At 44.4% G+C, this 24,472-nt stretch overlaps 1 long non-coding RNA gene across 2 annotated transcripts in view; it reads left to right on the top strand.

Moving 5' to 3' along the window:
- The window catches only part of LOC128348740 (uncharacterized), a 161,677-nt gene that overhangs the window by 16,671 nt on the left and 120,534 nt on the right, over positions 1-24,472 (top strand). The window lies entirely within an intron of this gene.

Below are 24,472 nucleotides of genomic sequence, written 5' to 3'. Positions count from 1 at the left end.
CTGGTGTTGAAGGGGCCTCAGGTTGAAACCTTTGTACGTCCAAATGCATGCAGTCGCAGTTTGGACCCCAAAGTGACCTGAGGTTTCCCTGAGACTCCTGTTTTAACCTCCAGTTTGTAGTGGGTTTCGCCATCCTTACCTGCAGTTTGATGGTGCCAGGGTTATGTGTGAACATTGAATGCAGTCCCACTCTGCTGCAATGGGAGTTGAGGAAGGAAGCTCTTCACTCACTCTGGCTGTGATTGGCTGCTGTGGCTGTCAAGAAGGAAGACCAGACAGCCAGTTCCCGCTCCTGTCTGCAGTCTCCTTGACTGCAGAGAGCCTCCTGTCCATTACGTGCAATTGCGGACAGGAGAGCAGGTGTGGGGAAGCAGAACCACGGGTCCATTGGTCCTTTGGTTTTGTGTTTCGTGCGAGTGTGGCCAAAGATGAAAGTCTAAGTGTGGGAATCTTTAGGGAACATTGAACAGCCAAGGGTATAAATACAGTTGTGCATTAAAATTAAATAGATATTGCACTGCTGAATAGACAAAAAGGCTTGAGGACATATTAATCACTATCTCAAAAGAAAACAGCATTGCTTACCTCAGAATGAATATGGGCCAGAGAAGAAACCCAATGAGGGTTTAACTGTTTCCATCCTTAATTAAATCTGCATCATTGCTTCATGATAGCACATTTACATGCCTTTAAATATTTTTTACAACTACCTATCAAAGCTCATGCTTCAGACAAATTACAAACACCCAGGTGTATGAGAATATGAAATGTCTGCAGTTCCTGTCTTTCTGTTTCCCTGCCAAGCAGTTGTAGTAGCAAACAAGATATTCACATTCGAGGTTTTGTTTGTTGCTACACATTATCTATTCTTCACACTTTAAAATTCTGCACAATTTTTTTTGACATTGCTACGCCTAGGGCTGTGCAAAGAGCTGTGCAAGGCACTGCAAGGCCTCATGCCCAACCAGTGAAAATCTTATTCAGCTACTTCTCTGGCTGCTCATATTTCACCAGGTATTGCCAACCCATTTTCAAGCCTATTTTCACACCATAAGAGCTAGAAACTTGCTCTTTTAAAAATGAAAAGGGTAGCACACCTGCCTTTCAAGCAGCAGGTTCTAAGTTCAATCATGGACATCTCCAGGTAGGCTAAGATATACCTCAGTCTCAAATCTTGGAATGCCACTGCCAGTCATCACAGACAGTACTCAGCTAGATGGACTAATGGTCGAGGCATTGGAGAAGTTGGTTTCATATGTTCAGATTCCCAAGAAGCTGAATGCTCCATCCAGCACTGCATTCTGCACTTGGTCTGTTCTCCCACCAAAAAAATGGCAGATACTGCTCGTCATTTAACAGTGGATAATATGTTCACCTACTTAAGCATTTTCTTGGGGTACTTCCTCTTTTTGTGAGGTTAATCTAGGACAGGAAATCTAGGACTAACAAACGGAAGTACTTTTTCACACAACACATAATTAACTTCTGGAATTCTCTGCCACGAGATGTGGTGACAGCCAACAACCTGGATGGCTTTAAGAGGGGTTTGGATAACTTCATGGAGGAGATGATAATTATCATTGGCTACTAGTAGGAGGGCTAAAGGCTGCCTCCAGCCTCAAAGGCAGGATGGCTCTGAGTACCAGTTGCAGGGGAATAATGGCAGGTGAGAGGGCACACCATCAACTCCTGCCTGTGGCTTCCAGCGGCATCTGGTGGGCCACTGTGTGAAACAGAATGCTGGACTGAACTCCAGTCCTGCTGCCTTGTTGCTTGCTTGCTCCCCGGTGAGGCTCAGGCGGTCTCCTCTGGTGGCTGCGGAGTTCCACGTGCGTGTCCTGGAACTATGTTGGCAATGTGTTCTCAGCCATCTCTTCTTTCTGGTGGAGTGGAAGAAACTTAAGTACAACTGGATCAGGGTCTGGTGCCCTTTGAAGAGGTGGCTGTGCATTTCAGTGAGGAGGAGTGGGCTTTGCTGGATCTGGACCAAAGAGTCCTGCATAGGGAAGTCATGGAGGAGAATTTTTGGAATGTTGCCTCTCTGGGTGACAGGTGGAAGAGGGAGAAGGACAAAAAAAGCCCACAGAGAATTGTTCGAAGGTGCCAGATATAAAAACAGAGAACAAAAAAGAATGAAAACTGAAGGAAAACTGAAGAAGAGAAATGGACCTTCTGCTTCTCAGAATAGTGACCTCCGTAAAATCACAATCAAGAGAAAAAAGGAGGAAATAACAGAGAGAAGTCTCTGCCCTGTGTATAAGGAAAACTTCAGTTGTGAACCAAGCCTTCAAACTAGGTGGAAAATGCACATAGAGGAAAAAAACATATAAATGGTTGGATTGTGTGAACAGCTTCAATGACAGTGGAACTCAAACTATAAATCAAATAATCCACACTGGGGAGAAACCATTAAAATGCTTGGAGTGTGGAAAAAGCTTCAGTGTGAATTCAAACCTCATTATACATCATAGAACCCACAGTGGGGAGAAGCCGTATAAATGCTTGGAGTGTTGAAAGAGCTTCAGTCAGCGTGGAACACTTACTGTACATCAAAGAACCCACACTGGGGAGAAACCATATAAATGCATGGAGTGTGACAAGAGCTTCAGTGTGAGTTCACAACTCATTATACATCAAAGAACCCACACTGGAGAGAAGCCCTATAAATGCTTGGCGTGTGGAAAGAGCTTCAGCAAGCATGGAACACTTACTGTACATCAAAGAACCCACATTGGGGAGAAACCATATAAATGCAAGGAATGTGGGAAATGCTTCAGCCAAAAAGCAATCCTTACTGTACACCAAAGAGCTTATGCTGCTGAGAATCCATATACATGCTTGGAGTGTAGAAAGAGGAAAGGAGAGCTGGTCTTGTGGTAGCAAGCATGACTTGTCCCCATAGCTAAGCAGGGTCTGCCCTGGTTGCATCTGAATGGGAGACTTGATGTGTGAGCACTGCAAGATATTCCCCTCAGGGGATGAAGCCGCTCTGGGAAGAGCAGAAGGTTTCAAGTTCCCTCCCTGGCTTCTCCAAGGTAGGGCTGAGAGAGATTCCTGCCTGCAACCTTGGAGCAGCCACTGTCAGTCTGTGAAGACAATACTGAACTAGATAGACCAATGGTCTGACTCAGTAAATGGCAGTTTCCTATGTTTCCTGACTAGATGGGCCTTGGGCCTGATCCAGCAGGGCTGTTCTTATGTTCTTAATAACACTAGTGTTACAACATGAAAGACAAAGAGCGGGCTGGATTGCATAATAGGGCTATGCAATGATTAACAGTCTGATAGGAATACTGAACCAATATGATCACTATCGGAGATTCTTGGAAGGATTTCCAATAAGACAACAGGAAGCTCCAGTTGTCAGAATTCTGACTCAAATCCCTGCTGTCCTATCAGAAATCCTTCCACTTCCAATAGTAATACCAGAAGATAAACCAGCCTTGCTGCTTAAAAAGACTTTCTCTCCAAGCCATCTCTGGCCTGGTATTTAAGAATGGCACCTCTGGTGGGTGCTTCTTGGGCAGTTACTGCTGCCTCCCACCCCGAATTTGGGGGTGCAGTCCTTAAAAATCCAAGTTGGGAGCCAGCTTGGAGGCAAACTCTGTACAAGCTGGCTTCAGATCTGGATTTTAAGCACTGCATCCATGAAATTGTGGGGTGGAGGTGTCCAAGGTTACCCCCAAGAGATACCCACTGGCTCACAAAGTTCTCCAAGCCAGCTCCAACCTGAAATTTAAATACTGCACCCCTGAAATTGGGGTGTGTGGGGGCTAAGGAAATCTCCAGCAAGAACCCTGGGTGGTGCTTCCTGGGTGGTTACCTTGGTACCCCAACTCATGATATTGGGGGTGCAGTCCATTAAATCCAAATCTGGAACCCACTTGAAGAGACTTTCTCTCCAAGCCAGCTTCCGAAAAGGATTCTCGGGTCAACGCCGACCTGATATTGATGGTGTCGAGGAGGCTTTATCGGCCTTCCTGATATTTTTCTTCCATATTGTTATTGGATTGGCATTGACCTGATAATCCTGATCAGAATTTGCGTTGGAGAGAAAGTCTCTCCAAGCTAGCTCCAGATTTGGATTTATTTGTTTATTGATTTGATTTGATTTGATTTGATTTATATACCGCCCCTTCAAAAATGGCTCAGGGCGGTTTACATCAAAATAAAAACAACTAACATCAATTAAGAATTAAAATCAAAACTAAATCAATTTAAAAAATTAAAATCATTTAAACATTAATATCATTAACATTAAAATCATTTAAAACCAACATTAAACTTTAAAACCATAAATCTAATTAAAAGCCTGGGTGAATAAATGAGTTTTCAGTGCCTTTTAAAAAGTTGCCAGAGATGGGAGCACTCTTATTTTAACAGGGAGCCTGTTCCCGAATAGCCTTCAAACAAGTTGGTGGCAACCACAGACAAACCTCTCCAGATGATCTCAGCAGGCGGTGAGGCTCATAGTGAAGAAGCCATTCTCTTAAATACCCAGGACCTAAAAACCAGCACCTTGTATTTTGCCCAGAAATGTCTTTAAAGGACTACAACCCCCAAATTGGGGTTTCCCATCAATGATCCCTTTTGTGACTTTGTGATTCTCCTCCTGCAGAAGACAGGACAGAATATTTGTAGCAGGGAAGAGGTTTTTGGATAACGCAGCTAGGAATTGGCTAACATGGCCAGTGAGGGAACCTTAGAGAAGGAAGCACATCTATAGCCAGCTTCTACGCATGTCTACTCACAAATACCTTTTTCTAAGTTCAGTGAGGCTTATCCTCTTTAATAAAACGCTTGGTGTCTGTCCGTGGACGGACACCAAGCGTGTGTCCGTGCCTCCCTGGGCCGTTCTGGGCATGCGCGGAGCGCATGCGCAGGATGGCCAAGGCAGAACGGAGACAGACAAAAGGCGGCCATGTTTTTGAGACTGTCCGGCCGCGGGGAGGGCAGATGCGGCTTCGGCAGCTGCTTGGAGACAGAGGCGGCGGCGCAGGCAGCGAGGACAGCTGCGGCTTCGGCAGCCGCTTGAAGACAGAGGCAGCGGCAGAACCCAAACACCCGTGGGCGGCATTTCCAACACGAGCAGCGGAGCAGCCAAGCGGCCGCCACGAAGCCGGAGACGAGACGGTGGGGGGAAATGGCCGAGGCGGCGGCAAAGCCGCCGCCTCGGCAAGAGCAGATGGAGACTGGGCCGGGGAGACGGAGGCCGGGACCAGGGGCCGAGCGGAGACCACCAAAAGCAATTTTAAAAAAACAAAACCCGCCGCCGTTGCCGCCAAACTCCCACCCTCCCTCCCAACTTCCGAAACCACCTTACCCCGGCCCGTGTCAGTTGGCCGAAAACAGTCCATAATTGAAGAGGGAGAGAGGAGCTCGCAAACAGAGCTCCTCTCTGAACAAAGGCTCTGCCCGAACTGACAGTATGGATGCGAAGGACCCAATAGGCGTCCTTCACGCCCAAAGCGTCAGTTCAGGAAGTGGCTTTGGGAGGGAGGGTGGGAGTTCGGCAGCAACGGTGGCGGAAGCTTTTTCTTTTAAAAATTTCAACAGCCTCCGCTCGGCCCCCGGTCCCGGTCCCGGCCTCACACAAACACACACACACAAAACATAAGGGGGGGGGAAGGCTAGCGCCCGTTATTATAACGGGCTAAAAAATACTAGTTGCCAAATAAGTGTGCATTGAAATACAGCCTGAGTAACTTAAACATTAACCTGCAAGATGTTTTGAAATTAGACAAATCTGAAAAATGGACCAATGCAGTATCAGAAACTGAAAACAGACTATTTGGGCAGTGACCATAGTCTGACACTGCTGGCTGATATGTGACCTGGTACAAATGTTACAACTAGGCTATTATTTTCCATGTAAACAAAATTTGTAAAATGTCATGGTCTTGTTTACAGTAAAAACTCCTTACTTTAGACAGGTCACAGACTTAATTCATAGGTCACAGACTGAATTTAGATATTTTCTTTGCTATAAAATAATGTTTTGTCATGAAAATGGCTAGGATTCTGTAGTGCTCATGTGTCAAGAGGCCATCAGATCTTTTTCTGATAGGACATCTTTCTCCAGTAAACACTAGGGATGTGCACGGAACCAGGTGGGGGTGGCTCGATGGTGGTGAGGGGGTTTCACTTTAAGGGTGGGGGAGAGTGCACTTACCCCCCTCCACCACCACCACCCCCGGCGCCTAGTATTTGCAATGTCCTACGGGGCAGCCGCGTACTTTCCTGCCACTCTGTCCACTCACTGGCCGGAAGTAACTGGCGCACATGCGTGCACATGTCGCTCTCATGCTTACGCATGCTCTCATGCTCTCATGTCGCTCTCATGCTTGCGCATGCTGGTTGGGCTCTCTTGCGCGATCCAGTTACTTCTGGCCACTTCCAGCCAAGGAGTGGATGGGGCAGCAGGGAAGTATGCTGCTGCCCCATAGGATGCTAGAAATACCAGGCACCGGCGGGGGGAAAGCAGAAGGAAGGGTAAGTGCGCCCTCCTCCACCCTTAAATGAGACCCCCCCCACCTTTGAACACCTCCCCCCGCAACATGTTTGAACCTGTTTGGAGGCCTGTAAAAGGGCCTCCAAACAGGTTCGAGCACATCCCTAGCAAACACTCAGGCTGCTTTTGATACTCTTCAGATTTCAAAGAGCAGGTTGTGGTTGTGGCCAGTCATTAGCCAAAGGGAAACACCTCACTGGTGTCCAGTTGTTGTGTCTCATCACTGCATTATTTGTAAGGATGTATGACAGAATTGATTGGTCACTTCTGTTATGTGACTGCTGTTGGTTTTTGTGGGACCTATAAGGGACACCATCAATAAGAATGAAAGTTGCACAGTGACATAATTCGGTGGATCACATCCCCACCAAGTGGGGAAAGATGCTGCTTCAGATGATTCCCACTGTTTGCATTCTCTTTACCAATTACCATCTTAGGCATGCGTGAATTGATACACTTAGGAATGAGTGAATGATGTTTCTGCCTAAACATGGGAGGAGAGATGGTCTTGTGGTGGCAATCATGAATTGACCCCTTTGCTAAGCAGGGTCCACCCTGGTTTGCATTATAATGGGAGACTACATGTGAGCACAGTAAGTTATTCCCCTTAGGGGATGGGGATATTCTGGGAAGGGCATCTGTATGCTTGCATGAAGAAGGCTCCAAGTCCCTCCTTGGCACCTCCAAGATAGGGCTGAGAGAGACTCTTGCCTGCAACCTTGAAGAAGCTGCTGCCAGTCTTTGTCGACAGTACTGAGCTAGATGGATCAATGGTCTGACTCAGCAGCTTCCTATGTTCCTAAATGCATGCAATAGCAGTTCCCTAGTTTCTAAGGAACTACCTTTAGTGTAGTTCATAAAATGGCATTTGGTGGCTTATATATTGTTAAATGAGGGCAAAAGGCATTCATTCCAAACCATTAACGTGAAGTGTCCCTTAAATGAATGGATCTATAATCAGAACAGCTGATGTATTTTGCCAGATTGTGACTAAGTATCAGCATATCTCGTTTAGGAGTGTCCAAAACAAGGCAGCAGGCTTCCATGTCCATTATGAATTTGGCAGGGAGATGAAGCAGTGGGAGATAACAGTGGAACAATAGTTAGCTGTAAGACAAACAAATTAAAAATACACACTAGAGAAAGTAAAAGTATAAAAATGCATTACAAATGTTCAGGACATTCAAAAATTGAAGCTATGAAAGCACGATTTGTCTTGCTTTGATATTTAGAATATATGCAACTGAATTCTATGGTTTGAATTAGAATTTTCTAAAACATACAATTCAGTACTGCATGCTTAATACACTGGAGGCCTCAAAAATAGAGTTGCACATGGGTTTCCAATATTATGTATGTGTATATGAAATGAGCAATCGGTTGGCTTGAAAACTGGTGAGCAGAGTTCAATAAAAGATCAGCATAGCAATTGAAGCTGTTATGACTACCAAGAAAGCAATAGTAAATTATTGGGCATCTGAGTTCGGCTGCAAACATTCAGACTAAATTACTTCTGAGTAGTCCTATTGAAATCAAGTCACTCTTCAGAATAAGTCCTGAGCAGTACTACTGAGTAACTTAGTCTGGATGTCAGCCAGTGTCTTTCTTCAGCTAAGCAGCTTTGCAAAAACTAAAAAACTCCTTAGCACTGTTACGATTTTCCTTAGCCTCCTTGCAAAGCAATTTTGGCCTGTCGTTCTCCCTCAGGCAGATTGGGCAAGGAAGCTAACAATCATCTTGGGGGACAATGAGCCGTAAGGGTGTATCAAGCTGCCTCACAATTCTAAGGTGTATGTTTCCAATTATTGTGGGCTCCAAGAAGAGCAAAGTGGGTTATACAGACACCACACAGGGGTTGCCAAGGTGGTGGAAACAATGAAAACAGTATCAGTTTCCTACCAGATATTCTGAGACTGGTAGTTCCAATACACTCTGCTGGAGCCCTGATACACTCACCTGCCACCACTGCCTTCCTCTTTACCAGGCCCAAAGGTAATAATTACTGGGCTTTTGAGGATGGGGGAGGCAGTAGCCCCCTGCAGGATTAAGGCAAACACTAGCTTGCTCCCTTGAGCAAATCTGCATTCCTCTCAATCCTACAGACAAATCAAAGGGGCATGTGCTTTTTTGAGGGCCCCTTATTAAATACATCTGTCACCCCTATTCATTAGCAGTTTTAAAGGGCAAGTTTGGTGCTCGGGGCGAAAGGTAGCAACCATGGTAGGAACTGGCCCGCCACTTCCAGCCATGATAATGAACTTTATCAGGGACAGATTATTTTTTTGCCAGGTGTCGACATTGGGTGCCTTTGCCCCCAAATTCCCACAGTGCATTTAAGCTGCAGGGAGATAATATGGTACCATTTTAAAATTTCGCATCACATTAAATATGGCATATAGAAGAGTGAACATGGAGTTGAATCAATGTAGAGGAAACTGATATTATCATGAACCAACATATCTACTCTAAAACCAACACAAGTGTGTTTTTAGAGTAGATATGGGGTTTTACAGTGTATTTCTGTGTTTCATATATGATTATACAATGAAGATCCAGATGCATTCCTAAACTTCAGTGTTGTCCTAAGCATTTACATTTGCTGGAATCAGTTATGTAGAATCAAAAGGTTTTGACTTAAGAAAAGGTACTTAAAGTCACTCTTATACCAAAAAGCATGGAAATAGTAAGTTAAGACACCTGCATCAACATACATGGCACATAATCAGTAAAGGTATTCATCAGATTTCCATATTACGTTCACTTGTAACTTCGCCTCCATGCTCCAGCATTTCCTCTTTAACTTTCAACTCCAGTCTTCTCCTTCTACAGGTATCCATCTCTCTCTCTCTCTCTCTCTCTCATATACCCACACCCACACCCCAACAACAACAACATGCACAGGAGCATGCTATGTTTGTTGCTGCATGTGGTGTGCTCCTGCACATGTTGTTGTGTATCTTTGCCTGTAGTGTGGTTTTGAGTGATTTGTTCCTGTGCATGTTGCTGGCATGTGGTGCACTCCTGTGTGTTCCTGTGTGGCAGGTTACTGCACTCATATGTGCGGCTGTGCATGGTGTCCTCCTCCATGTGGTCTGCAAGTGTTTGTGTATGGCATGTTGCTACATGTATTGCTGCATGTTGCTCTGCATGGTATGTGGTATACTCCTATGAATGTGCTCATGTGTGGTGTGTTGCAAATCCTCTTCTGTGTATTGCAGACTGTGATGTGCACTTTCACATTTTGCTGCATGTAATCTGCTCCTGTGCATGCTTCAGTGCATGTTTACCTGGGTGTGTTTAAAGAGGGTGCCAAGATTTAACTTGATTGGTAATCTCTGACTTGGCTCATTTGGTTCCCCCAGGTTGTGGAAAAAGGAGACAATTGAGCTTGGAAGACCAAGGGAAAGTGTGGGTACATAGAGACTAAGATGTAAGACAGCAAAATACATGAATTTTAGAACTGTAAGCAAGCAAAATAGTGATACTGAGGACAGGTTAACACTTTTCAGTGCATGGGTAATGCATCAAATCCTTAGATTGTGAGCCCTTTGGGTACAGGGAGCTTTTCTTTCTTTCTTTCTTTCTTTCTTTCTTGAACTTTTGTTGAAAAGTGCTATATAATATTCATCATGTTTGTATTCAGTGCTTCAACTCTTTTCTTAAACCAAACGTATTTTTTAAAAAAATTATAGAATAACTGGTTCCTAATATGAGTATAAATGTTTATTAAATCAATATCTTTTTAATATATCTGAACCCACACTTTGTGGTCACATTTGCAGGGACTGTTAACTATCAGGAATGGGAATCAGGGATGTAGTTCAGTCAGTGAGCTGTGTACTTACATAGCTTTGAAGATGTGTATGTGAGTGAGAAAGTATGTAGTGCAAGGAAGTGCAAGGAAGTATGCAGGATAAGAGAAATGTGTAATATGTATGTGTTCATGTTTGTGTTTTCACACAAGCATATACACCTATGGATATCTGAAAGGCCTGAATGTTTTGGCTGGAAGGGGTGAAGTGCCATAACATGAGGATGTGTGTAGAAGTGGAAGAGGAACAAGTGATCTAGGAGCCAGCTAGGGAGGTTTCAAGGTTGAGGCAGCAGGGGAGATCTAACATGGTCGGAAATGTTTTGTCAAGTTTGAGGCATGCTGCCTTCAACAAAAGTGTGTTTTATTGCTATGCTCTAGAGGAACACAAAAGCAGAACAGACAGTCTCAATTAATGTGAAAAGGGCACCACAATGGGCTGGCCTTTAGTCATCAAAGTGGCCTCAACTGAACAGTGCTAATAAATAGCCATCTGGTTGCATTTACTACTTTGGACCAGGCTTGCTCCTTTATTGTGGGTAGGAAAATAAAAGCAGAATATGTGTGCTACCAGTCTGAAGTATTAGAAAACCTTCATAGAAAATTCATAAAAATAAAAGGTAGATCTATAACGTAAAGGGAAATAAAGGTGTACAGTATTTTCTTTAAAAAGAAGGCATAAACATCTTAGCGGGGAAAACATGCAACTAAGATTTTATATGCCATTGTTTAGAAAGTAATATAAATGAATACATGTCCTGCAGTTCCCTCAAGATAATTGAAGATGATTTTATTGTCTTAGAGTTATCCAAAAACCTGCTCAACTTTTCAAGACATTTTATGCACATGTTTCACATATTGTATTGGCTTATGTTTTAGATCTCCTTGACAAACAGCTTTGTAGCATGCCCAATATCTTCATTGCTTTCAATCACATTACTAATTGGAAAAAGCAAATTCTTGGTATTCAGCATGACTATGCTTTTTGAATTTTGTTTATATTTAGATTTGTACAGGGGTTGGTTCTATATTGCATTTATTATTTATTCATTGTTCTGGTTAAGCCTTATTATGAAAGCTGAAGTAAGAGAATGAACAGGAGTGCAGCTAGGAATTTCGGACCCTGGACCTGGTGAGCTTACAGTGTCCCCCCACTCCATGGCAGTAATGTGCATGATTTCAAATTACGTTTTGCTAGTGCTCATCAATAAAAGTTCTCAAAGTAGTTTACAGAGAAAAATAATAGCTAATTAAAACAAATTAATATGGAGTTTCCAACAGGGGCTACTAGTACAATTTGTGTTTTTATGTATATTTTTGGCGCGCGCGCGCACACACACACACACACACACACACACTCAGTACAATGTTATGGTTATGAGACAGGCTACTCCAGTCATTGGCTTACATCCAGACTAAGTTACTCATAAGCAGTCTTATTGAAATTAATGGGACAAGATTACTTGTCCTATTAACTTCAGTGGGAGTACTCATGCATAACTTAGGCTGGATGTCAACCAGAGACTAGAGTAACCTGTCTCATAACCATAACATTGCACTGTGTGTGTGAACAAGTTCATACATACTCGGAAACTGGAGGTCCCTTCACCTCTGGTTTCCAAAGCTGCATGTCCAAACTCGGCAAAATCGAGTTAAGGGCAAAAAGGGACCTATTGTTTCCCTCGCCAAACTCCGTACCTTAGGTCAGAGTGGAGTTTCGCTGTCCTTAACTCTGGTTTATCGGTGCCAGCACTATGTTTGAATGCTGGTACTGCAGTTTGAGCCCAACTGGACAGGAGTTGAGGGAAGAAGCTGCTCCCTCATTCCGGCCCAATTGGCTATGTGGACTGTCTTTCTGTCAAGAAGGAAGCCTGCACAGCCAGTCCCCCTGCCTTTCTGCAGTCTCGCTGACTGCAGAGAGGTCCCTCTCCCCAGTGTCCAAACACAGATGGGAGAGTGGGGTGAAGGGGACACAGAATTGCAGGTCCATTGGACCCGCAGTTCCATGCTATGTCTGAACCTGGCCTGTCTGTGTTATGCGTGCATGTGTGTAGAGAAAATCTCTATGGAGTACCTGAGCTGAAGGTTTCTGAGAGAAGGGGTAAACTTGTTTGAAAAAAGGTTGGGAATCTCTGAATTAATAAATGATAAGTAAGAAGGGGGGAGTTGACTAGTATTGGAAAAATGAGTTCAAATTTTTCACCACTCAGCTGTGAAGCTCCCAGGAAGACCTTTCACCAGTCACTTTTTCTCATCCTAACCTACCTCACCGGATTGTTGAAAAGAAACTACCAAGAAAATCTACTCATGAGGCTATTCTCACAACTTCCTAAAAGCGGGCTAAGGGAGCCCAGCCCGCTTTTGGGAGGTCGTGTGCTGCAACGGGAGCCACGTGGCTCCTGGCAGCAAACCTCCAAAAGTACCCCTCCCCTTAAACAAGGTTAGCGGAGCGAGGGCTCCACTAACCCCATTCTCCTGATTGTGAGTCACCATGGCACAGCTCCATGCTGCAGCAACTCATGAGGAGACCCCTGACTGGGAGGCAGCAGCACACCTGCTAGCCTTGGGGGTCTCCCCAGAATGCCCCACACACTTGCGAGGGGCATCCTGGGACTTCTGGGGGCCAAGAGGCCCCCGGTCCCCAGTGCCTCTATCGTTTCCGGCTCTGGTAATTGTGTGGGTGGCCGATCCAGCCACCCAGGGACAGCTTCCTCCTTGTGTGTGGAGAGAGTGGGCTAAGCCCACTCTCCCCGCAAACCACCTTGAGGCATTTCATTTTGATCATGTGAAGTGCCTCCATGTATGCCACCTGTGCTCAGTGGCAGCAGCTGCATTGGGGTGGGTTAAATGAGAAGAATATCGGGAGCGATATAAGAAATGCACAGAATCCATAATAGAAATCCATGTTTGAGCTGAAGAAGTGAGAAGGAGATATTGAAGGACAGCCCCCTGTTAACAACAGAGCAGCAATTCATTAAAGCACAGAGAATAAAACAGTAATGCAAATGGGAACAAGAACAGATAAGCAGCAGGAGAGAAACATCCTAACAAATAGATCAAATCAAAGTAGTGAAAACAGATACTCAAAAAGTGAACACACAAGAAACATACAGCAAAATGAAAGAAATTTTCATTTTCTGTAAGAAAAGGATTCTTTCCTTCACCATTCCCCAGCTCTTTTTATTTGCTGCCAGAAGAAAACATCTGAGCTTGTACTCATAAAATTCAACTTGAGTTTAAAGAACATTGACTCATCTTTTCTTTTCGTCACCCCAGAAGAGTTAATATCATTCCCCCTCTAAACAAGGGTTTGAAAAAGTGTGTTTAAAACAAAAGGAAGGAGTTTAAAGCAAAGGATCTATGACTGCAATTCTGTCATACAAGGAAGACTCTGCAAACAGTCACTGAAAAGGATGTTTTTGATGTGATGAATAGAGACAGTTACCACTTCAAAAGGTACCCCTCTGCCCCAGGGATTATTTCCCCCAAGGTTTCTGAAACATGCCCTTTCTGCCTCATACAAATCTTGTGCTTCCCTAATAGCCTTATATTGAGCAAGATATGGGAGGATCAGGACAGACTGAGCTTTACGTTTGTAAAGGTATAGTGTGCCGTCACATTGATTTTGACTCCTGGCGCCCACAGAGCCCTGTGGTTGTCTTTCGTAGAGTACAGGAGGGGTTTACCATTGCCTTCTCTCACGCAGTATGAGATGATGCCTTTCAGCATCTTCCTATATCGCTGCTGCCTGATATAGTACCAGCAGGGATTTGAACCAGCAACTTTTTGCTTGCTAGTCATGCATTTCCCCACTGTGCAACTTAAGGCGCTATAGAGGTACTAGCATCTAAACAGCTGACTGACTCTATTGCAAAGCACCTCCATGCTAGGGGCTGCAGAGAAGTCTCCACCTTCTTCATCTCTCCCCTCCTCATCCAAACAGTGTGGGAAAGGGTATAGAGAGCTGAAATGTTTAGAAATCCAGTTAATGTTTTTGTTGCAGTTGTAACTAGGTTAATGATGACACCCAAATCCATTTCTCCATGTCAACATAATCAGGAGAAGGCATAAGATCTCTAAATGCTAAATGAGCAAAGAGATACCATTTAAAGTGATGATTTTGCAGCAGCTCCAGAGAGAAAAACAAGCCTTTGTAGTCTGGCTTGGTGTGAATCTGAATAAAGGTATTCAGAAGTGGATTATCTCTGCCTAGGTGTTGGAGATCCAGCTCCAGATTGCATCAAACTTTTGCACCAATAACTCTAATGACCACTAGGGGCATTGAGAGTAGAGATACTCAGTTAGGGTCTCCTTCTCTTTCCTGTTTACCTCTGCCTCTATGACCCCTCAATTGATAGAGTGTACTCAGGAACTTCCTGGGAGTGACTTCATTCTTCTTCTTTCCAGAATGCTTCTATAGCTTTCTCTCTCTGACCATCATTAGCCAGCAGCTAGGGCAGGGATTCTCAAAAGGCCTCAGTGGCCTTTGCTTGAGGATTATGGGAGTTGAAGTCCAATAACACCTGAGGACCCAAGTTTGAGAATCACTGAGCTAGGGTATAGGTCTTTCCTATTATCATGTACTTCTAAATAAATTAACCTTAAATGAATCTCCATGCTTATCATTGTCGTGATCATCCAATCCTCCCCTAAAGGGTAAACCGGAAGTGAACCCTGCCCTGACTGACAGGCCGGTGAACTCCAGGGATCAGTCAATCAGCCAACCTGGTGGGTGGGACCTAGAGAGCCATTGGGAGGAAAGGAGAGGCTCTTTGTTAGAAGAAACTGGGCTGGAGGTGCAGAGGGATGCAGGTGGCCATGAGTACTGGCTGCAGGATAATGTCTTGGCAGCTCCTTGAAAGACAGGAGGGCAGGAAACTTGAATTCTCACCCAGGATTTGGTGAGTTCAAGACAAAGGAAACCAGGACATTAGCTTCAGCGAGTTTAGTCTAGGGAAAGTTTGTTTAGTCAGATTTCATGTTAGACATTCTGTTTTCTTTTGTGAGTGCTTTGTAGATCCCTGAAACTGTTGTAGGATTGTTTACCTGTAATGCAACTAAACTAAGAAACACTAGCCTTCGCCCAGCCAGCCAGGGAATTGTAAAAGACTGTAAGCATTTTAAAGGTGTTTTTGTATCTTCCTGCATCCCTGTTCCTTGCAACTGGGGTGCTTTTTGAAGTATTATTGTAACCATTGGGTATTTTTACCTGTAAATTTTATCTATCTATTTATTTATTTATTTATTCAATTTCTATACCGCCCTTCCAAAAATGGCTCAGGGCAGTTGAGAGAGAGCTGAGAGAGCCTCAGACGGCAGTGGTCTGCCTTTGAATAAAACTCCACACACACCCTTTCTGTTCTTTGCGTTTTACAAGCCTCTCTGGGTGGATTTTTGGCTCAGGAGAAAGGGTGTTGTTGTTTTTTAAACTCTGGTGCAAACATGCCTCAGTCTCAGTCCACTTGGATTGGTTTTCTCACCACCTGCAGGCTTGCACGTGGAAGATTTTTGCATTTAGTTTAAAGCAACAGAAAGGGAGTTGCCCCCTGGGATTTCCACCCGAAGCCCATGGGATAAAGAGGAGGTGGTGGCAGCAGCCAATTTTGAATACAGGAAAGTAAGGAAAAGCCTTGCTTGGAAAGCATAGAGGGGATGAGACAGCATTTTTCTTCCCCTCACGTGGGCTTGCTCTGAGACAAAGGCTTTAATCTGCTACAATCATTTACAAGCTTTTGCCCCTGAGACCCTGTTAACTTCCACTGTAATGGGAGTGAGTTAGCTCCTGAAATAATCATTCATATATATATATATATATATATATAGAGAGAGAGAGAGAGAGAGAGAGAGAGAGAGAGAAGTAGCCTGCCCATAAACCCTTACAGGTTTGGGTGACCTAGGCTCAAACTTAAAATATTACTTACTACTTATTTCTAACACTAGGGACACAACTGAATGCTAAACAGAGTAGAACTTTTTCCTTCAGCCCAGCGTATCTATCCACTTGCTCTTCTAGCAGCCCTACATTCAAAAGAGAGTAGGAGGCAGATGAGGCCAGTCAGTGAAGGCAGGCAGGCAGGAAACCCCTCTCCCCACCAAGAAAAAGAAAAGAAAGTTCTGGCTAAGGTAAAACTTAGTGCTGCCTTCAGAGCCAGCACAGAAATGAGAGAACTCCAAGAGCAAGCCAACAGCTCCCTGAAGTTTCCTCCACCTGCCTCCTCAGAGCATCCTCTAGCCCTGCCCACTCCTTGCTGCTGCTTTGCTGCCTTTGCATGCAATTTCTGTTCTGATTCTTTCCACCATTGCAAGGAACTACATGGCAAGCAAGTAGCATCAGCTGCTGCATCAGTTGGGGAGGGGATCAGAAATTGATGGACTTCAGACTGAAAGTCCGGGCTTGTCAGCACCACTGAGTTTGAATGAGGCTATGATCAGGAATATCCTAATTCACATCTTAGCCTTACCATAAATTTATTGGGGGGCCTTAAGCTAAGCTACGCTGCAGACTAGCACTTGGTCGGGTTGCAATGGAGGCCTTGGAAAGCATATTTAGATGCCATGACATGTCTATACCTCCAAAGATTAGAATTGTTCCGACGGTAGTTTTTCCCATGACACTCTATGGATGTGAAATCTGGACTTTGAAGAATCAGGACAGAAAAAGTATTGACGTTTTGGTGCTGGAGAAGGGCAAACCATCACTAAAACAGCACTCAGATACCTTGTTTCAAAAAGGCCTAGGATGATAGAAAGGTCTTCACCCTCAACAGTGTAAATGGCAGGCAAGCTTTCTGGGGGAAAGGAATTTCCCAAGTGGGGCACTAGAACAGAGAAGGCCTTCTCACCAGTGATTGGGGGGTGGGGTGGGGGAGAAGCAGAACATTCTGCACCAAGAAGATGCAGAAAGATATGTGGTGTTTATTGGGAAATTTTATTGTTAATATACCCGACACATAGCAATGGGTATATCTTCTTCAGGGGGCACAAAACCAAATTATCCTGCTGACAAAAGTGGCACAGAATGGAGTGATAGGTCTACCATTTCCATTTATATCCTCTGTCTAGTCACCACCTGCCTCACCTCTGAAAGTAGGGCCACCGGAAAGAGGCCACAAAGAAGCTTCAGAGCACAGGAAGGAGCATGGGAAGGTGTTCCTTCAGCAACCCTGGCCCCATGTCATGTAGGGTTTTCAATGTAAGCATTAGGACTGTGAATTGTGCTTGGAAAATGGTAATCTGCGCAGCACTTTAAGTATCAGCAGAATGTGTTCCTTGGGACTGGTCCCAATTAGCAGCCAACAGCTGTATTCTAGTCTAACTGTGGTTTCTAAATAATCCTCAAAGGCAGCCTCATATGCATTCTATTAGAGTAGTCGATCATAGAGGTTTCCAGAGCATGGATAACTGTGGCTAAGCTATTCCTGTCCAGGAGTGAGCACAACCAACTGAGGTGGTGAAAGGCACTCTGCCATCAGCGCCATCCTTTGGGGAGAGTGAATCAAGGCCATTGCCCCAAGCCCTGTTCCATTTCTGGGCCCATGCCAGCATTGGTGTGGGTATTCCAGCCTGGCATCTCTCTGTCCCCACTACTGACAGCCCCGGAACATGGCTTCCGCAGCAGCAGCTGCTCTCCCGACTATGACTGCACACAGTGCAGCTCTGGCTGGGCTGCTCTCATCTTTCACTTGCCCAGAGAGAAATTCAGCCTCGCCAGAGTTGCTACTGTGCATAGCCAAACAGAGAGCACTGCTGTGAGGTCTGGCTTGGTTAAAGTGCAGCTGCTGTGGTGGGATCCATGCTCAGGGAGTCAGCAGTTGTGGGTAGGGGTGTGCACAGATGCAGTTTCTGAGGTTCAGTTCAAATTTGAACAGAATTTGAACTGGACTGCCTATTTGTGAAGTGGTTTGATAGAACTGCCTGGCTGGTCTGGTTTGTTGGACCAAACAACAAACTGGTTCACCCATAGGGAATAATGGGGAATTGAACAACACCCTTATTCCTCATGGGTAGGACCTAGGGACACCAAAGTGGGTTGGGTAGTAGGGCATGATGGGTGCTACCTACCTCCCAACCTGCAAAACAATCAGGCAATCAGATGATGTTTAAGGAGTTTTTGAACTTTTTCTAGGTCAGCAGGTCAACCCTAACTTAAGGTTAACCTACTGACTCAGAAAAAGTTCAAAAATTCCTTATAAATCACCTCACTGTCTGATTGTTTTGTGGGTTGGGTGGTAGGTGGCACCCATCATGCTCAACCCACTTTGGTGTTGCTCGGTACTACCCATGGTGAATAAATGGGACGGTTCGAGTCTTCATTATTCCCTATGGGCAAAACAGTGTGCAATACCACACAAGTGAAACACACACACACCACAGTACAAAAAAGGGGGATCTTACTCCTAACACACCATGGCACAAAACACAGTCCAAAAAAGAATCACTGACCCAGAATCTGCCAGCCTCAGTGCCCGGTGCCCATGCTGCATCATTGGCACAAGTTGCTCTCCCACACACTGACACACTCCATTGCAGCAGCAGCAGCAGCAGCAGCAGCAGCAGCATCAGCATCTCCCTTTGCAAGCATAGCCATAAGCCAAGCTCAACTAGAAGAGCAACCTCTTCAGCCACATTTTGACTGAGTGAGTGAGTACACCTTGCAGTGCAGAATGCAGATTGCAGACAGAACAGACCACCCTAACAGTAAGTGGTGCACCAGTTAGTGAGTCTCAAGGACAGACATGGAGCTCATTTCACAGCAATCACCAGGGAAATATTAGAGACAGCTGAGCTCTACTGTCCATTTCTCACCACAACACCATCTCACAGACCACACCTCAACAAATCTCAGGGAAGGCAGGCAACCCAGTTCTGCCTGTGTCCAGCTGAGATCCAGCAAAACCAGATAGTCAGTCATCAGTCATAGCAGCAGCAATAGCAATAGCACAGCAAACGTATCAAAAACAGTGATGAGAAAAAGAAAAGCACATAGTTACTTGCTTAGAAGTCTTCTTTCTTCTTTTCATGTCTGGGAGGGATGATATGTTGACCTCAGAATTGGCTGAGCCCTGGCTGTGCTGACAGCCTGCCTGGCTGACACATGTCAGGGCACCAATCCACACTCATCATGGGCCACATGCATGTGTGTCTGCTTGGAAAAAAGGTTAACACTAAAACACAAAAAATCAAACCTCCTGCTTGATCCACCACAGCCTCTGGTTGGTGCTGGGCCTCAGGGCACCAGTTCATCACCATCACAGGCCTGGTGATGTGCATGTATCAGCAGACTGGGTGATGTGCATGTATGGGCAGACTGTAACACATCTGGTTTGAGGGCTGGCCAGGGAGGGGCAGGCTGACAGTGGTTTTGCAGCAGGTGTGAGTGACCATGAGTCACTCACCCTCCATGTCCAACTCAGGATACCCCAGTGGGGGAGGGGGAGGCTGACCTTTAGGCACACCAGCTGCTCCACCAAGCCAGCATCCAAGCACAAACAATGGGGTGTCACCACATCCCCGGCCATGGAGAATACCCTCTTGCTCTGGATGCTGGTTGGCGGGCAGGAGAGGAACTGTCCAGCAACCGCCACCAAGTCTAGCTAGACTTGGTGACACGTTGCCCAAAACTGGACCAGCTCCATCTCCAGGTCTGCCACTGGCTCCTGTAGGTACTGCAAAAGAGACTGCTCACACTGCCACATGGCAAGTGTGGCAGCATCAGCATCAGTTCCTCCTATATCACTGGCAAGGTGCCAAGACACCCCCATGTGAACCACTGGGTGAACACCTGCTGGCTCGGGAAGCGGTGGTGATGCTCAACCCTCAACTGCTGGAGGGAGGGCAGATGGGGACCAGCAGGTGGGCCACCCACCCACCCAAACAAAGAACCTATATAAAAACAGCAACCAGTAAAGTCAGTGGAGTGCTGTAACTGAAGGAAACAAAATGCAGTTGGCACTGCAAAAGAAATAAAAAACTGAGACAGAGATAAGCTTCTGTCTAAGGCCCAGCAAGAAGGCCCAGCTGGGAAGCAGTCCAGCAGCAGAGCAAGGCAAGGAAGACAGCAGTGCAGGGCAAGGCAGCCAGCTCTTTCTCCAGAGCCAACCAGAGCAATGGAGATCACAAGCCAATTGGAAGGAAGGCAGAAAACAAATTAGTAAGGGAGAAAACAAGTAAAGGCATCAGACAAAATGGCAGCCACCATAAATGTTCAAACCATCGAACCTATTTGAACCAGTTCAAATCAAACCATGTCCAATTCAGTTTGTCTGAAGACCAGCCATATTTTTATTTTTTTGAGGCTGGTCCAGTTCACGATTGGACCAGCTGAACTGATTTGGCACACTCCTAGTGGTGGGGACAGTCAGGGATATTCCTGTTGGAGCTAGGACCCTGGCAGCATCAGCTCTCAGCTGCAATGTCTCATAGTGACCACGGGGGGTGGGGGTGTAGGGTCATGGATAAAATTGTTGGGCTCCTCCCCTCTTTGTTCTTCCAGTGTTCTTCCAGTCTCCTTATTGTCTTTCCAAAGATGGCTGTTTGTTTTGGTCTCTCTCTTCAGCCATGAGCTACAGCTGAAATAAGCTGCAGGCTTTTTCACATTTGTTTGTAAACTTTTATTTAAACAAATCCTTGTAGTTCTTTAATACTAAAGAACTGTCTCGAGACCGCTTGCTTTGCTGCTTTCTCACCAAACTGGTTTTGCTTTGCTATTTGGGGACTGAACTGCCATTCTTCCCCTACAATTCCAGGCATGAATCTCCATGCTGCTGGTTCACCTTGCTGAAGCCTTGTATCTCTTCTGTGTTGCCACTGCTTTGCTTTGCACGATGCTCTCATTTGTTCTAGACTGCCTCACCCTGGAACAGCCCTCTGCCATACAGGGCAGTTAGGCTTCTGGCGATAGTGCTGGGTCTAGTAGTACACCCAGACTGAAGACCTGATCCTTCAGGAGAAGTACAAATGCAACCCCATTCAGAATAGGCTGAATACTGACTCCTTAAACAGAAAACCACTAACTTCCAGTGCTTTTATCACATCACTGATCTTTAAGTAATTGGCCCACTTCCATTGTCATACCTGTCTCTGATGTATGTTGACATTGTATACCAGTGATAGCTAACCCCAGATCCCTAGATGACTCTTGCAGCTGTTTCATGTTGGTGCTGGAAAGCAGAGCAGAGAAGAGGAAGCCCTGTAGTACCTCATAGCATAAGACATTTATAATTTTATGTTTGTGACTGAACTGCCTTAATCAAAGTTCTGAGAACATGAAGTACCCAAGTCTGATGCAATAATGAATTAGACATTTTTGAAGTTTTAAGAATGGGCTACTCTTCATGCAGAAAACAGTAGCATCAAAGTTGCAGTGACCTATTAAGGAAAAGAAGAAAGGTCTTATTAAATCTAATTATGAAACTGTAAATTGAATAATCTGGTTGACAAATTTACAAAGTTAAATATTTCCTTTGGATGTGGTTTCATTAACTGTAAAATCATTTTGTGACTTCCCTTGTGCATTGTTGCATTCAGTGAGCTTTGATTTCTGATCCTGAATGTCTAACATTTTACTGAAAATTTGTATTTATAATTCACTTTGTCATGTACCAGCAAGGAATTTCTTTTGTGGTCAGATACAACAACAAGAAAAAAGTATAAACAACATATTCCAAGAGTGCATGTGGAAATGTAAGGACTTATTTTCTCTTTTTTATAAAAATTGGGAACCATCTGAGAGTCATTCAATTAAAGAGACCACCCAACATGATGGGAATGAAGCTTCTAGAAAGTTGAAATACAGAGTTCTGGAGATTAAAATTCATAAATCTGGTAAAAAGAATTCTGAGAAGTCAGACTAAATTGTTAACTTTTCTTTATAGAAGTTGCCAGAGTTTTCAGACTTGTCAATAAAACAAATAAAACTTTAATCAAATCAGAAATCACTTGGATGTTGTAACCCTCATAAAAGTCTTTCCTGATCAGTGTAAATTTAGAAAGTATCATCGTTTATTCCTACATGCAGCTAGGCACATTTTGTACAGTATTTGTGCAAAAAAATATGAGATAAGTTTTTATGCAGTTGAGCATAATGGGCTTAATAACAACTAGGTTGTTTCTTTAAAAGAAATAGATGGGAAAAGGGGAAAAGAAGAAATGGAATAATTTGCCATATTCAGCAATATGGAAAAAATAATAACACAGTGAGGCCATAGGGACTGCAGCTACTCTGTTCATTGATCTGGTGTACAGAGGCTGGGTAAGTCTGGTTGGGTGTTCAGACATGTGTACACTACATACATGTGCATTTATCCTTTTGCGTCAACTTGGGGGAATTTTGCTGTAAACTGAATTTGCAAGCATGAACGAGCTATCTATACTGAGCTGCAGTATAGATAGGGGCAATGCCAATGTTCTGGAGATCCAGAAGAGCAACAGACTTTTGAAAAGAGGCAAGGCTTTTGAAAACAAGAGATCAAGTTTATTTGTGAATCGCAGAGGAACAATGTAAAATGTAGTCATTGCTGCAGTTGGTGCAGTTGTGGTTGGACAGGAAGTGAAGGCTGCTCCTGAGACTATATGAGGAAGTGAAGGCATTAGTAGCATTGTGGTTGGTGGGTGCTGGAATGCAGGTGGAAAGAGGAGGGGAGAGATGAAGGCAGAAGATAGATAGATAGATAGATAGAGAGAGAGAGAGAGAGAGAGAGAGAATCAAGGCTGAAGGCTTTGATACCTGTTCTTAATCTGCTGATTTGTATGCAATGCCAGAGGGGTAATTTCCACTGGGAAAAATTTTCAATAATTCCAGCCGCAGAGTTTTCCCCCAAATGGCAAGCTAGGTGAGGCAGCAGGGTGCTGGCATGGAACCAAATTCCAAGGTGTGTGGTGCTCTGTGGCCCACAGCTAGCTCCCAGTCTTGGGAAGGTAACTGGGTACAACTTGAAAACTGCAGACATCTCCTCCCAATAATTATGCTTCTGAAGAGGCAAATGAACCCCCCTCCACACACACACACCCCAATTCACTGAATGTCCTTAGGCTACTGCCAGCTATTCCTAATAGGTAAGGTTAGATTTGTCTGAAGGCCAGACTATTACTACTCCTACTCATTTACTACTTTTCAACAGACATTCTCAAAGAAATTTACATAGAAAAATTAAGTAAATAAATAATTTGGCTTTCCTGTCCCCAAAGAGCTCACAGTGCACAACCCAAAAAGAAACATACGGTAGACACCAGAAACAGTCACTGAAGGGATGCTGTGCTGTGGTTAGATAGGGCCAGTTGCTCTCACCCTACTAAACTATACAAACTATATATTACAATAATTACAGTATTAGAAGGGATGCTTAAGAATTGATTTAAAACAACAGCAACAACTATTAAGGGCCTGACCCAGATTGGGACTGCAGTATATGAAGAGTGGCAAATAGCTGCTCCAAGGACAAACAGAAGCTCCAGAGAGTGAAAATGGCACAGGGGGAAAGGGTTAATCCCCATGCACTGTGGTCAGCCATCTGAATTTTTGGGGTTTCTCATGGCTCCTTTTTTTTAAAAAAAGGATATATTTCTAGTGGTAAATAAATGTATTTCTAATTGCATGTTTCTTAATAATGCAATTATCTTAATGTATAAGCTTGGTCCAGAGAGAACTCACAGCCAGTATTCAATACTTCCAGCTTTAACCTAATTTTATACAACTTTATTTAGCCATCTTGCAGCCTTCTATCATTTCACCACTGGTGTCCAGTTTTGTTCTTCAGCCTTCAGCAACTGCACCCAGATAGGTGTTAGCTGGCATGCTATTTTATGCTCTTTTGTTTTCCCAGAATACACCCGTTCTTTGCTTAAAGCTCTTTATTAATTTTAACATGTGATTCAAATGCTATGTCCTATACTCCCATAAGTCTCCACTCATTTGGCTCTAAACTTGAAGATGACTTTTAGGATGGTGAAGAGTGAAGCTGGAAAGTCCATGTATTCAATACAAATGGGCATTTAGACAATATGCCTATTTCAGATACATCTGTGTTTGACTTGACCAGATATTCTTGCCTACATGGGACTAAACAGGAGAGAGTGGTGATGAATGTGTGAAATGGTAATGTGTGAAATGGTTGGCCTGCACCTATACCTGTGAGTTAAAGCTTATCCCAGGA

This window comes from Hemicordylus capensis, chromosome 1 (assembly GCF_027244095.1).
Source record: "Hemicordylus capensis ecotype Gifberg chromosome 1, rHemCap1.1.pri, whole genome shotgun sequence".
NCBI classification, from domain to species: Eukaryota; Metazoa; Chordata; class Lepidosauria; order Squamata; family Cordylidae; genus Hemicordylus; species Hemicordylus capensis.
This window is presented reverse-complemented; position numbering and strand designations above follow the sequence as displayed.